This window comes from Salmo trutta, chromosome 5 (genome assembly GCF_901001165.1).
Source record: "Salmo trutta chromosome 5, fSalTru1.1, whole genome shotgun sequence".
NCBI classification, from domain to species: Eukaryota; Metazoa; Chordata; class Actinopteri; order Salmoniformes; family Salmonidae; genus Salmo; species Salmo trutta.
Genome location: NC_042961.1, coordinates 65,959,205 through 65,973,783, shown reverse-complemented (window position 1 = coordinate 65,973,783; position 14,579 = coordinate 65,959,205). Strand labels below are relative to the sequence as shown.

At 40.0% G+C, this 14,579-nt stretch overlaps 2 long non-coding RNA genes across 2 annotated transcripts; both read right to left on the bottom strand.

Moving 5' to 3' along the window:
* Positions 1-1,442: 1,442 nt before the first annotated feature.
* On the bottom strand, positions 1,443-13,912 carry LOC115194878 (uncharacterized). The gene is made up of 3 exons (XR_003878526.1): positions 13,806-13,912; positions 13,218-13,281; positions 1,443-1,596 (listed from the first exon to the last, which is right to left on the bottom strand). It is a non-coding gene; the product is annotated as an uncharacterized LOC115194878 (long non-coding RNA).
* On the bottom strand, positions 12,047-12,554 carry LOC115194870 (uncharacterized). The gene is made up of 3 exons (XR_003878516.1): positions 12,446-12,554; positions 12,254-12,349; positions 12,047-12,170 (listed from the first exon to the last, which is right to left on the bottom strand). It is a non-coding gene; the product is annotated as an uncharacterized LOC115194870 (long non-coding RNA).
* Positions 13,913-14,579: the final 667 nt, after the last annotated feature.

Here is a 14,579-nt window from a genome sequence, read left to right as displayed (position 1 = left end):
ACTGCGGTAGCCATGCTGGTTAAGTGGGTCTTGAATTCTAAATAAATCACTGACAGTGTCACCAACAAAGCACCATCACCTCCATGCTTCACGGTGGGAACACCACATGCGGAGATCCGTTCAACTACTCTGCGTCTCACAAAGACTCAGCGTTTGGAACCAAAAATCTCAAATTTGGACTCAGACCAAGGACAGATTCCCACCGGTCTAATGTCCATTGCTTGTGGTTCTTGACCCAAGCAAGTCTCTTATCGTCCTTTAGTGGCTTCTTTGCAGCAATTCGACCATGAAGGCCTAATTCACGCAGTCTCCTGAGCAGATGTCGAGATGTCTGTTACTTGACCTTTGTGAAGTGTTTATTTGGGCTGCAGAGGTAACTGGGTCTTCCTCATGAGAGTCATCGTAGCGCTTGGTTTTTGAGACTGCTCTTGAAATGTTCCGCATTGACTGATTTTCCTGTCTTTAAGTAATGGGCTGTTTCTTTTTGCATTGAGCTGTTCTTGCCATAATATGGACTTGGTCTTAAAATAACAAATAGGGCTATTTTCTGTATACCACCCCTACCTTGTCACAACTGATCGGCTCTTACGCATTGAGGAAAGAAATGCCACAAATTAGGTCACCTGTTAATTGAAATGCATTCCATGAATCTGGTTGAGAGAATGCCAAGAGTGTACAAAGCTGTCAAGGCAAAGGGTGGCTACTTTGAAGAATCTCAATTTATTTTGGTTTAAGATGTGATTCCATGTGTGATGTCATAGTTGAAAATATTACAGATGAAAAACCTGGAATGAGTAGGTGTTCAAACTTTTGACTGGTACTGCAAATAATAGATCTGACCTATAGAAAGCTGATGGGATCCTCTTTCTAATAGAAGCCATGAGGCTGTTCTCACACAATTGCATAGGTTATAGAAATGTTGCGCAACATGAGCTCATGAAATGTGTTACATTTGCATTGATGTCAGAGTGATTAGAGGGACAATAGTGTGCTGAGTACCAGGCAGTTAGCAAGTGCGGTAGGCTACTAATGACCATCACCAGCATCAGAGCTTGGAGAAGCCTAATTACTAAATGGTCACGTGGAATTTGACTGCTGGTAATACAGTCCTACTCCTTCCTCCATTTCCCAGAAATGGACTGGTTCAGATAATCACACCAACAATAAAGTAAGTAAATCAAGTTTAATCTCTGGATTTCGTCATGTATTTATATGGGATGTGAATCAGTTCCTGTCGTACAGTAAAGACAACTGTCCGTCTTTTCAAAGTCTTCATTCCAACGACTTTCATCTACAATTACACAAAAAACATTAACATCTCCGTACCCTGAATCTTCTGTCCAGTAGTGGTCACACACCAACATTAACCTACCAGAAATAGACATGTTGCACATACAATATTTACTGTAATATTCAACTGAATTGGAGAATTTAGTGTGTGTGTATATGTGCGTCCGTGTTAACCTGTAGAGCCCGAACATTGCTTAGGGGTGTATCGTCCAGCGGCGTCACACGTGGGGATGTAGGCTCCAATTGGGCCATGTGTTGCGGCATATCTAGCACGCTCACAGGGGGTCATGGGTCGTATCCCAGCATCTGGACACAGGTAACATACATTAATTGTAATGTGGACATAACATTGCAGCACATGCATGCCGGAATCTTGGGTTGCGTCCCATATGGGCCCTGGTCAGAAGTAGTTTATACGGAATAGGGTTCCATTTCAGATGTAACCTAGGTACTTCCTGGCTAAATATTGAAATTGCGCTACTTGTTTAAAAGCCCTGTGCAGTCAATTCAGTTTCTGTCTTCTGTATAACAGCTGATGAAACTAAGACTGAAAGTGGGGGTAAGTTGTGTCAGTGTTACTTCCTGACAATCCAATCATACATCCAGTTGAATGATCAAACCATTCATATCAGAATACCTCAGTCCAGCATCTAGACACCAATATACATCTCTGGAACAAGAGGAGTGGCAGGTAGCCTAGCGGTTACAGAGTTGGGCCAGTAATACAAAGGTTCCTAGATTTAATCCCTGAATGTCAAGTTACAGATATTTTATGTGCCCTTGAGCAAGACAACCTTCTCTCCAGTGTCACGGTTGATAATGGCTTTCCAAGGGACAACTGGTTATGAAACAAAACATTAATACTTACGTGTGATTAGGACAGATCAACACCCACTGATGTTTTTATTAAAATGTTGGTGAGTAAGTGTGAGGTACATCACTTACCTCCCAGAGCAAAAGCTCTGCTAACAAGCAGAATGATGGTCAATATGGCCATGGTGAAAGTCTCCTGACAGACAGAGAGAGAGAGAACAAGAGCGAGATTAGTTGAGCATTTTAAATAATCTGGAATGGCTGTGGGTACTAGAGGAGAGGTTGAGGAAACCCTGTGATAAGTACAAAACTTATGCAACAATTGCTAAACCCAGTCCTGAGGACCCCAACATGCGAGTATCGGCAACACGGCGCGCTACGATTCTTCCACTAAAATTCATGTATCATCTATGAATCCTTCCCAAATGGCTCCTCATTCCTTATGTAGTGAACCACCTTTGACGAGGGCCCACAGTGCACTAAGCAGGGAAGGGGAAGCAGACTAGATCTTGACAGAGACTTCAATTCACTACAAAGGTAACTATTAGTCTATGCTCTTAAATTCAGGGGGTCGACCCACAAAAAGGGATCATATATAGTGCACTACACTTGACCAGGGCCACATAAGATTAACGTGCCATTTGATTAACGTGTTGTCTCTGAGTTATGGTCTACCTCTTCCACCTCTCCTTTTAAAGGATATTTCACAAGTGTGACTAGTTGCCTCATTAACCCAACAAGAGATCCCGATGTAGGCCATTAGCTGGTGGTGTAAAGTACTTATGTAAAAATTCTTTAAAGTACTACTTAAGTAGTATTTTGGGGTATCTTTACTTTACTACTTCTATTTATTTCAACTTTCACTTCACTACATTCCTAAAGAAAATAATGTACTTTTTACTCCATACATTTTCCCCGACACCCAAAAGTACTTGTTAGATTTTGAATGATTAGCAGGACAGAAAAAATTGTCTAATTCACACACTTATCAAGAGAACATCCCTGGTCATCCCTTCTGCCTCTGATCTGGCAGACTCACTAAACACAAATGCTTCCTTTGAAAATTATGTCTGAGAGTTGGTTTGACACTGGCTATCCGTAATCAAATAAAAAATAACAAGAAAATGGTGCCGTCTCGTTTGCTTAATGTAAGGAATTTGAAATGATTTATACTTTTACTTTTGAACTTAAGTATATTTTGTCAATTACATTTAATGTTGATACTTCAGTATATTTGCTGAAACTTTTAAACCTTTGCTCAAGTAATATTTTACTGGTTGATTTACACTTTTACTTGAGTCATTTTCTCTGAAGGAATCTTCATAGGCAGTGAAGAGAGAAGTAGAGGAAGATGGATCCAGTTTCAAGGGATCCTGAGAGGCTCCCTGTGAGTATGCCGAGGCCAATAGAGAGTGATAGGAATAACATGTGTTTCAGTAAGGTTGGTTTCTTAGCATTCATAGCCATGGTGATCCACTGTACCGCAGAAATGGAAGATAAATCACTCAAAATATATGTTGTGGCGGTAGCTGCAGATAACTCATCCCAACGAGAGACAACCAGAGAGATTTTACTGAGAAGAGTTTACTGAGGTTTACTGAGAGTTTACTGAGTTTACTGAGATTTTACTGCAGAAGAGTTATAAGGTGTGATGAACGATAGTGTCCCGTTCTCCCAGGCTGCCTGCCTGCTGTAGGACAAAGCCCATGCAGTAGAACTGAGCTCACGTAGACTTGCATCCTAGCCCATGTAGACTTGCATCTTCAGAGCGTAGCTTGATTGTGCGTCACATGCAATCAATCAAATCAATCAAATTGATAGATAAAGCCCATCTTACGTCAGCTAATGTCACAAAGTGATGTACAGAAACCCAGTCTAAAACCCCAAACAGCAAGCATTGCAGGTGTAGAAGCACGGTGGATAGGAAAAACTCCCTAGAAAGGTCAGAACCTAGGAAGAAACCTAGAGAGGAACCAGGCTATGAGGAGTGGCCAGTCCTCTTCTGGCTGTGCCGGGTGGAGATTATAACAGAACATGGCCAAGATGTTCAAATGTTCATAGATGAGCAGCAGGGTCAAATAATAATAATCACAGTGGTTGTCGATCATTCAGAGTATCTCTATCGCTCCTGCTATCTCTAGAGAGTTGAAAACAGCAGGTCTGGGACAGGTAGCATGTCCGGTGAACAGGTCAGGGCTCGATAGCCGCAGCAGAACAGTTGAAACTGGAGCAGCAGTATGGCCAGGTGGACTGAGGACCACCCATATCTTGTTGTTGTCCCCAACACCCATAAAAAAAAACACCCATAAAAAAACCACCCATTAAAAAACAGTGTCTGGCTAAAGAGACAAGACTAACAAGGGAAATCCATGAACTAATAGTACAGGTAGATAGCAATAAAAAAAGATACTACAGAGATACAAAATAAGTTAGAGAAAAAACAAATATAACATGAGGAACTTATTCAAGAACAATCTAACGTAATCTATTACAAAAATAAAGCAAACTGTATGGAATATGGAGAAAAATGCACAAATTATTCCTGAATCTCCCATACAGGAAAGCTAACAAAAATAATTTGCAGAAACTCGTTACTGAAGACGGAGTCATCTATGATTCTCCCATTTATATTTTTAAAGAGGAAGCTAATTATTTTAGGCAGATGTTCACTTTTCCGTCTCATCCTTTCCCACTGAATGAAGATTATACATTTATATTTACATTTTAGTCATTTAGCAGACACTCTTATCCAGAGTGACTTCCGTATTATGGTAAGCAATACTTTCCAAATAATATAAAAAATTGAAAATTAACAGAAGTATAGAAAGATCAGTGCGAAGGCCAAATTACAGAAGAAAATCACTTTGAAACTATTAAGTCCTTTCAGTCTGGGAAACCCCAGGGCTTGATGGCATACCGGTAGAGGTATATCAAGTTTTTTATATATATATACTAAAAGCTCCATTGTTAGATTTGTTTTAACTACTCCTATAGAAATGGTAGTCTGTCAGGTACTCAGCAGGAAAGTCTGATATCTCTATTATTAAAACACTACCCAGATGGCAAATATAAAGACCCAGTCTGTCTAAAAAACTGGAGGCCCCTTACACTTCAATGTTGTGAGGCAAAAATACTAGCAAAATGCATAGCACTCAGAATTAAAAGAGTTTTACCTGGTATTGTTCATCCTGATCAGACAGGTTTTTTACATGGATGATACATTGGAGATTATATACGACAACTACTAGAAATAATAGAACATCATGAAACATATAATAAGCCAGGAATGGTATTTATAGCGGATTTTGAAAAGGCATTTGATAAAGTAAGACTGGATTTTATTTATAAATGCCTGGATTTTTTCAATTTCGGCAATTCTCTTATGAAATGGGTAAAAATAATGTATAGCAACCCCAGGTGTAAAATGGTAAAATAACGGCTACTTCTCAGAGAGTTTTGAATTGTCAAGAGGAGTTCAACTAGGGTGCCCGCTGTCACCATATCTATTCGTTATGGCGATCGAATTGTTAGCTATGGAAATCAGATCCAATAACAACATTAGAGGATTAGATATCCAAGGTTTAAAACAAAGGTGACCATGTATGCCGATGGCTCAAGTTTTAAATTAAGTCCGCAAGCTAGATCTCTGCAATGTGTCATTGAAGAGCTAGATCACTTTTTTGTACTCTCTGGACATAAACCTAATTATGATAAGTGTTCAATATTATGTATTGAATCCTTAAAAAATTCTACTTTTACATTATCCTGCAGTTTACCCATAAAATGGGCTGATGGTGAAGTAGACATACTCAGTATTCATATCACAAAAGATATAAATAAGCTCTACACAATGAATTTCAAAATAGAATGTGCCCATCTATATAATGAATATGAATTGGGTGGGTTGAGATTATTAAACATAAAAGCACTAAACCTCTCTCTAAAAGCTTCACTCATTCAAAAGTTTTACTTGAACCCTATATGGTTCTCAAGTAGATTACTAAGAAAAACTTATCCATTGTTTAAAAATTGCCATTTTGCCTTTGTGCAGATTGCCATGTCTCATTTTGGATTAATTGAAAATGCTACTTTTTTCAAAGTATCTCTCTTTTTCAAACAAGCATTGCAGAGCTGGCTACAATTTCTATGTCACCCCCCTGTAAAGATAAAACAAATATTACAACACATATTATGGCTGAAGTCAAATGTGCTGGTTGATAAAATACCTGTATTTATGGGAAATATGTTTGAACAGGGTATTTTGTTCATAAATGATATTGTAAATTGGAATGGTAGAGTTATGGCCTTCATGGAGTTGTAAAGAATTGTAAAGAAAGGTCTGCTCAATCCAAGAGTACAACCAATTGATTACAGCATTACCCCAAAAATGGAGGAGGCAGGTGGCAGCGGGAGGAGGTAGGGAACTGGTCTGTCTGCCCAACATAAAGGATCAAAACTTGCGGAGGAATAAAAATAGCATAAATAGGAAAGTATATAAGTTTCATTTGAGGACCAGGATGTTTACAACTGTGCCATACAGATTGCAAAAAAGTTGGGAAGAGATTTGAGTTGATATATAAAAACGCCAGATTCAAGACTTCGTGCTTTTCAGCTAAAATGATTATATAGAATTCTTGCTACCAACAAAATGTTGAATATTTGGGTTATAAAATCATCGAAGCGCTGCAGATTTTGTTGTGAGGATACAGAATCAATCGACCATTTGTTTTGGTATTGCCCTCAGGTAGCCTGTTTCTGGTCTCAGGTTCAGGAATGGCTGAAAATGCATAGCATTGATCTAGAATTGACCCTAGAAATAGTACTGTTAGGAGATCTGGAGAGACAGTCAATTACTAATATACTAAAACTCTTAGTAAAAGTATTTATCTTCAACTCGCAATCTGTGGATTCTATTCGATTACATAGATTGAAATTGTACGTTAAACATCACAGCATAGTTGAAAGATATGTGTTGCGTGGAAACCCGAAGTGGGTGGCCAGCAGAGATAGATGGGATGGGCTGAGGGAAACTGAGGGTTGGAATGTGGAATTGGAGACAAGTGGGAGTGGAGTTGCTGTGTGGGAGATAGAATGATGGTCAAAGATAAAAGTCAAAATAAAACATTTAAAAAAGTACATTTGAATGACACTAAGTGATAGTGTTTTTACAACTAATGCCAGATTGCCTGAGGCTAATTCTGTGCAAGTGTTTGTGAACATGCATTTACACACCCTCTCATTCAAATAAACACATGCAAGAACACACACATACATGTAATAGTGCCAGACATGCACACAAACATTTACAGTTGGCATTGCTGTCATGATTTTAGTTGTCCTTGATGTCCTTAAATGTATTGTTATTATTTTTTAATTGCATTGTTTGCTGTTTTCTTCTGTCTTTTCCTTTTTTCTCTTTAGTTCATTCTCTTGGTTGTTGGTGCATTGGGGAGTTCTTGGGGGTGGGGAATGGAATTAATTGAATTTTTTATTTTTTATTTTTTTACTTCCTGGGGGGCTGTGGGAGGGGTTTCGAATGGTTGAGGGACAGCTATTGGGGAACTGTGGGGGGGATCTTGGAGGGTTCGGGTTCACGTTTTTTGGTCTGGTGGTAGATCGGCCAACATGTCCTTGAACAGAGCATTGACCCTGGATGCTTCTGTGTGTCGCTCTGAATGGGAATCTGTTGGACGACTGGGATGATGCAGTTATGGAGCGGCTTCACTGCAAGTATATTGTATGTTTCGAATATTCAATTAAGTAAAAAAAATGTATTAAGAAAATATTTTTATTTTAATAAAAAGAAAATAAATAAGGACTCAGCCAATGCAGTACGACTCAGCCCGCGCAGTATTTATTATGGATCCCCATTAGCTGCTGCCAAGGCAGAAGCTACTCATCCTGGGGTTCAGCAAAATTAAGGCAGTTACACGTTTTGAAAACATTACCATACATTCATAACATATTTCACAACATATTAAGTGTGTGCCCTCAGGCCTCTACTCTACTACCACATATCTATAACACAAAATCCAAGTGTACATGGGTGTAGTGCAGGGGTCACCAACCTTTTTGAAACTGAGAGCCACTTCATGGGTACTGAGTCATACGAAGGGCTACCAGTTTGATACGCTCTTCTGAAATAACAAATTTGCTCAGTTTGCCTTTAGTTATAGGTTATTAATAATGATTAATGATACTCATCTATGTGAAGACACTGATCACGTTAATAATTTCTCACAATAATTATCAACAATGACAATAAGGTGGGAAACAGATATCAATATTCAGCACTTTAATCTCAGTAATTGTTACATTTTCAGATGATCCCTTACATCACTACATTTCATAGGAAAAATGTCCCATTTTCACTAGCCACTGACAAACCCTTTTAACAAATCATGAAATATGTTGCACTATGTTTCCAAAAGTGATCAATTATGTAATGTTAGAAAAATCAACTTATTTTGAAATAAATCTTGTCACATTTTGAACTAATGACCAAATCTGCTGCATTTTTAACACACTTTTAAATTGAACACAATTCTTCAATATTTTCATTCAACTTCGCCTTGGCACTGCCATGTTGCCACTGACAACATCTGGTATCTGTTTCTTTGTTAGTGGGAAGACTGGCATTGCATGCTGTTCACCAGTGTATTGTAATCTGGTGTGTAACTTGACACTGCAATTGTGAGTGAGTCCTTCAGATGTGCATCAGTGAGGCGTGTTCTGTGTTTGTTCTTGATGAAGTAAATGTCAGAAAACGCTGATTCACAGAGATAGGTTGAACCAAACAGGCTAGCAACCTTCATAGCTGCTCTGCATACTCCACTGTACTTCTCTGTGTCAACAAGGCACCAAAAGTTTGGTGCAGCCTGGTAGGCTTTGAGGTGGAGGTCATTTTGCAATGTTATGATTTCAATCTCCACCTGTCCAGCATCCAAGTTGAACGTTGCACTTAGTTGCTCAGCAAAGAATGTTGTGTCCACATTCATGAAAAGATTGGAAATGAACGACACACATGGCTCAAGCTGATGAAGGTCACAAAACATATTCTGAAACTCTTGCCCAAGTCTGTTTATGACTTCACAGTACTTTTCTGCAACTTTGTCAAATGTCTCAGATGCAGAAGCATTGTCTTTCAGCACCGACTGCACAGAGGGAAAGTGCAGCACCTTTTCTTTCTGTAAATCCACAGAGAAAATGTTCATCTTGGCTTTAAATGCATTTAAAGCACTTATCAGATCAACAACAGTCTTACCTTTGCCTTGCAGCTAGCAGTTCAAGTCGTTTAGTTTCCCAGTAATGTCTGCCAAAAATGCAAGGTCAAGTGTCCACTCTGTGTCCTCTAGCAGTGAGACGTCTTCGCCTTTGGACTGCTTGAACTCTTTGATTTCACCCAAAAGTGACAAAAAACGAAGTAAAACTCGTCCTCTGCCGAGCCATCGGATTTCTGTGTGTAGCAGCAGGTCACCATATTCAGCTGACATCTCCTCCAATAACACCTTGAAAATCCTGTGCTGTTTTGCTTTGGAGCGGATGTTGTTTATGATTTTTACAACGGGAGTCATCACGTGCTCAAAGCCGATCACTTTTGCACATAACGCCTGCTGGTGAATAATGCAGTGGTAATGCAGAAATTTTGGGAAGTCTGGGTCACTTTTACAGTGAGCGATGAAACCTGTATGTCGGCCGATCATAGCAGGAGCCCCGTCTGTAGTCACCGCTACCAGCTTTTCCAATGGTACCTTTTTCTGCACGAAAAACTCCTTCACCGTGTTATAAATGTCAACTCCCCTCGTAGTTGTCTTTAAGGGCAGTAGTGCCAGGAGTTCTTCTCTTGTGGAGAAATCTTCAAACACCATCCGGATAAAAACTAAGAGCTGCGCTATACTGCTGCTGTCCACGGACTCGTCGCACTGGATGCTAAAACCAGCTGCACTTCGCCAGATCCCGGTCCAGCTGATCGGCCAAGTTACCAGACATAGCTGACACTCGTCTGACCATCGTAGATGCACCCAGTTGGACGTCGGAGAGAGTGGAGATTAGATCGGTTCCATTTTTCTCGTCTTTAAGTGCAGTGTTAGCAATTATCATTGCTTCTTTGACAACTTCTCCGTCTGAAAATGCCTTCTTCTTGATCAGAAAATGTGTAGCTCTAAATGAGGCTTCGGTTGCGTTTTGTGACTTTTTCGCCGTCCTCTTGAAAAAAAGACTGTCGCTTACCCAAAGCTGCCTTTAGCTCACAGGCTTTTTCTGCCCGTAGTGCACTTCCCGGTGGGTAGTTAGCATGGTAGCTTTTGTGACATGTAGTGAAGTGTCTCTCCACATTGTGCCGCTTTGCCATCGCCACAGTCGCCCCGCAAATGAGACACACGCAGGTTTCTTTGTCGTAAAAAATAATTCCTCCTCCCAATCGTTGTGAAAGTGATACGTTTTCTTCCTTTTTTGTGCCATGTTTTTGGTGCAAGAAACTGCATTCAGCTACCATCTTCGCTGCGCCCGCTAGCTTACTCTCCACGAGCACTGGTTATTTCACACGCACAATACTGACCTTTGAACTAGAGTAGGTCAGAGTTGACCTAAACTTATCTAAACTCATGTATAATGAAAATATTTTTAAGATATTGTCATTTTTAAATATATATAAATGCAAGTGTGATTAAAAAGAATAGCAACAGAATACAATTACATTTCAGACGCAGCTCACTAGTGAGTTGTGCTATTTTTAGACCAAGCCTGCGGGCGACTAATGTGGTCCCTGGGGGCGACCTGGTGCCCGCAGGCACCGTGTTGGTGACCTCTGGTGTAGTGTGTATGTTATCGTGTGTTTGTATGCCTGTGTTGCTATTTTTGTTTTTTTAAATCTAATCTTACTGTCATGAGTTTCTTGATGTGGAATAGAGTTCCATGTAGTACTGTGCACATCCCATAGTCTGTTCCGGAAAGAAGGATCTTGGCAGCAATTCGAACATGAAGGCCTGATTCACACAGTCTCCTCTGAACAGTTGATGTTGAGATGTGTCTGTTACTTGAACAATGTGAAACACATATTTGGGCTGCAATTTCTAAGACCGCTATCTCTATTGAACATATCCTCTGCAAGAGAGGTAACTCTGGGTCTTCCGTTCCTGTGGTGATCCTCATGAGTCATCATAGCGCTTGGTTTTTGAGACTAAGAACGTTTCTTCAAGGTCAATGTTCCGCATTGACTGACCTTCCCGTCTTAAAGTAATGGGCTGTTTCTCTTTGCATTGAGCTGTTCTTGCCATAATATGGACTTGGTCTTAAAATAACAAATAGGGCTATTATCTGTATACCACCCCTACCTTGTCACAACTGATCGGCTCTTACGCATTGAGGAAAGAAATTCCACAAATTAGGTCACACCCGTTAATTGAAATGCATTCCATTAATCTGGTTGAGAGAATGCCAAGAGTGTACAAAGCTGTCAAGGCAAAGGGAGGCTACATTGAAAAATCTCAATATATTTTGGTTTAAGATGTGATTCCATGTGTTATGTCATAGTTGAAAATATTAGATGAAAACCCTGGAATGAGTAGGTGTGTTGAAACGTTTGACTGGTACTGCAAATATAGTAGATCTAACCTATAGAAAGCTGATGGGATCCTCTTTCTAATAGAAGCCATGAGGCAGTTCTCAGACAATTGCATAGGTTATAGAAATGTTGCGCAACATGAGCTCATGAAATGTTTTACATTTGCATTGATGTCAGAGTGATTAGAGGGACAATGGAGTGCTGAGTACCAGGCAGTTATCAAGTGTGGTAGGCTACTAATGACCATCACCAGCATCAGAGCTTGGAGAAGCCTAATTACTAAATGGTCACGTGGAATTTGACTGCTGGTAATAGTCCTTCCTACTCCTTCCTCCATTTCACAGAAATGGACTGGTTCAGATAATCACACCAACAATAAAGTAAGTAAATCAACAGTTTAATCTCTGAATTTCTTCATGCATTTATATGGGACGTGAATCAGTTCCAGTCGTACAGTATAGACAACTGTCCGTCTTTTCAAAGACTTCATTCCAACGCCTTTCATCTGCAATTAGACAAAAAACATCCAGAATCAGCTGCAAAGAAATAACATTTAGTGAATGAGTATGTATATACACACCCACACACCTTGGTGGAACAGTTGCTAGCAGTTGATAGCAGTGCCTGGTGGAGTCTCCGTACCCTGAATCTTCTGTCCAGTAGTGGTCACACACCAACAGTAACCTACCAGAAATAGACATGTTGCACATACAATATTTACTGTAACATTCAACTGAATTGGAGAATTTAGTGTGTGTGTATATGTGCGTCCGTGTTAACCTGTAGAGCCCGAACATTGCTTAGTGGTGTATCGTCCAGCGGCGTCACACGTGGGGATGTAGGCTCCAATTGGGCCATGTATCGCGGCATATCTAGCACGCTCACAGGGGGTTATGGGTCGTAACCTAGCATCTGGACACAGGTAACAGATTGATTGTAATGTGGACATAACATTGCAGCACATGCATGCCGGAATCTTGGGTGTCGTCTCATATGGGCCCTGGTCAGAAGTAGTTTATACAGAATAGGGTTCCATTTCAGATGTAACCTAGGTTCTTCCTGGCTAAATATTGAAATTGCGCTACTTGTTTAAAAGCCCTGTGCAGTCAAATTCAGTTTCTGTCTTTTGTATAACAGCTGATGAAACTAAGACTGAAAGTGGGGTAAGTTGTGTCAGTGTTACTTCCTGACAATCCAATCATACATCCAGTTGAATGATCAAACCATTCATATCAGAATACCTCAGTCCAGCATCTACACACCAATATACATCTCTGGAACAAGAGGAGTGGCAGGTAGCCTAGCGGTTAGAGAGTTGGGCCAGAATCAAAAGTTCCTAGTTTTAATCCCTGAATGTCAAGTTAAAATATCTGTCTATATGCCCTTGAGCAAGACAACCTTCTCTCCAGTGTCAAGTTGATAATGGCTGCCCAAGGGACAACTGGTTATGAAACAAAACATTAATACGTACGTGTGTGAATAGGACAGATCAACACCCACTAACGTCTATATTAAAATGTTGGTGAGTAGGTGTGAGGTACATCACTCTTACCTCCCAGAGCAAAAGCTGTGCTAACAAGCAGAATGATGGTCAATATCGTCATGGTGATAGTCTCCTGAGAGAGAGAGAGCACAAGAGCGAGATTAGTTGAGCATTTTAAATCATCTGGAATGGCTGTGGGTACTAGAGGAGAGGTTGAGGAAACCCTGTGTTAAGTACAAAACTTATGCAACAATTGCTAAACCCAGTCCTGAGGACCCCAACATGCGAGTATCGGCAACACGGCGCGCTACGATTCTTCCACTAAAATTCAGGTATCATCTAATCTATTGTATGTGGTTGAAGAGCCTGGCACACAGGAATATGAATCCTTCCCAAATGGCTCCTCATTCCTTATGTAGTGAACCACCTTTGACGAGGGCCCACAGTGCACTACGCAGGGAAGGGGAAGCAGACTAGATCTTGACAGAGACTACTATTCACTACAAAGGTAACTATTAGTCTATGCTCTTAAATTCAGGGGGTCGACCCACAAAAAGGGGTCATATATATATAGTGCACTACACTTGACCAGGGCCACATAAGATTAACGTGCCATTTGAGAGGCAGCTAGTCTACTAAATAATATCACAAGCTCACCTTCTGCACTCTTCCAAGGGATTCACTGGTTGTCTCTCTGTTGTCTGTGAGTTATGGTCTACCTCTTCCACCTCTCCTTTTAAAGGATCTGTCACAGGTGTGACTAGTTGCCTCATTAACCCAACAAGAGATCCCGATGTCGGCCATTAGCTGGTGGTGTAAAGTACTTATGTAAAAATTCTTTAAAGTACTACTTAAGTAGTATTTTGGGGTATCTTTACTTTACTACTTCTATTTATTTCAACTTTCACTTCACTACATTCCTAAAGAAAATAATGTACTTTTTACTCCATACATTTTCCCCGACACCCAAAAGTACTCATTAGATTTTGAATGATTAGCAGGACAGAAAAAATTGTCTAATTCACACACTTATCAAGAGAACATCCCTGGTCATCCCTACTGCCTCTGATCTAACAGACTCACTAAACACAAATGCTTCCTTTGCAAATTATGTCTGAGAGTTGGTGTGACACTGGCTATCCGTAATCAAATAAAAAAAACAAGAAAATGGTGCCGTCTGGTTTGCTTAATATAAGGAATTTGAAATTATTTTACTTTTACTTTTGATACTTAAGTATATTTTATCGATTACATTTAATTTTGATAATTCTATATATTTGTTGAAACTTTTAGACCTTTACTCAAGTAATATTTTACTGGGTGATTTTCACTTTTACTTGAGTGATTTTCTCTGAAGGTAGCTTCATTAGGCAGTGAAGAGAGTAGTAGAGGAAGATGGGTCCAGGTTCGAGGGATCCTGTTGTGGTTGTA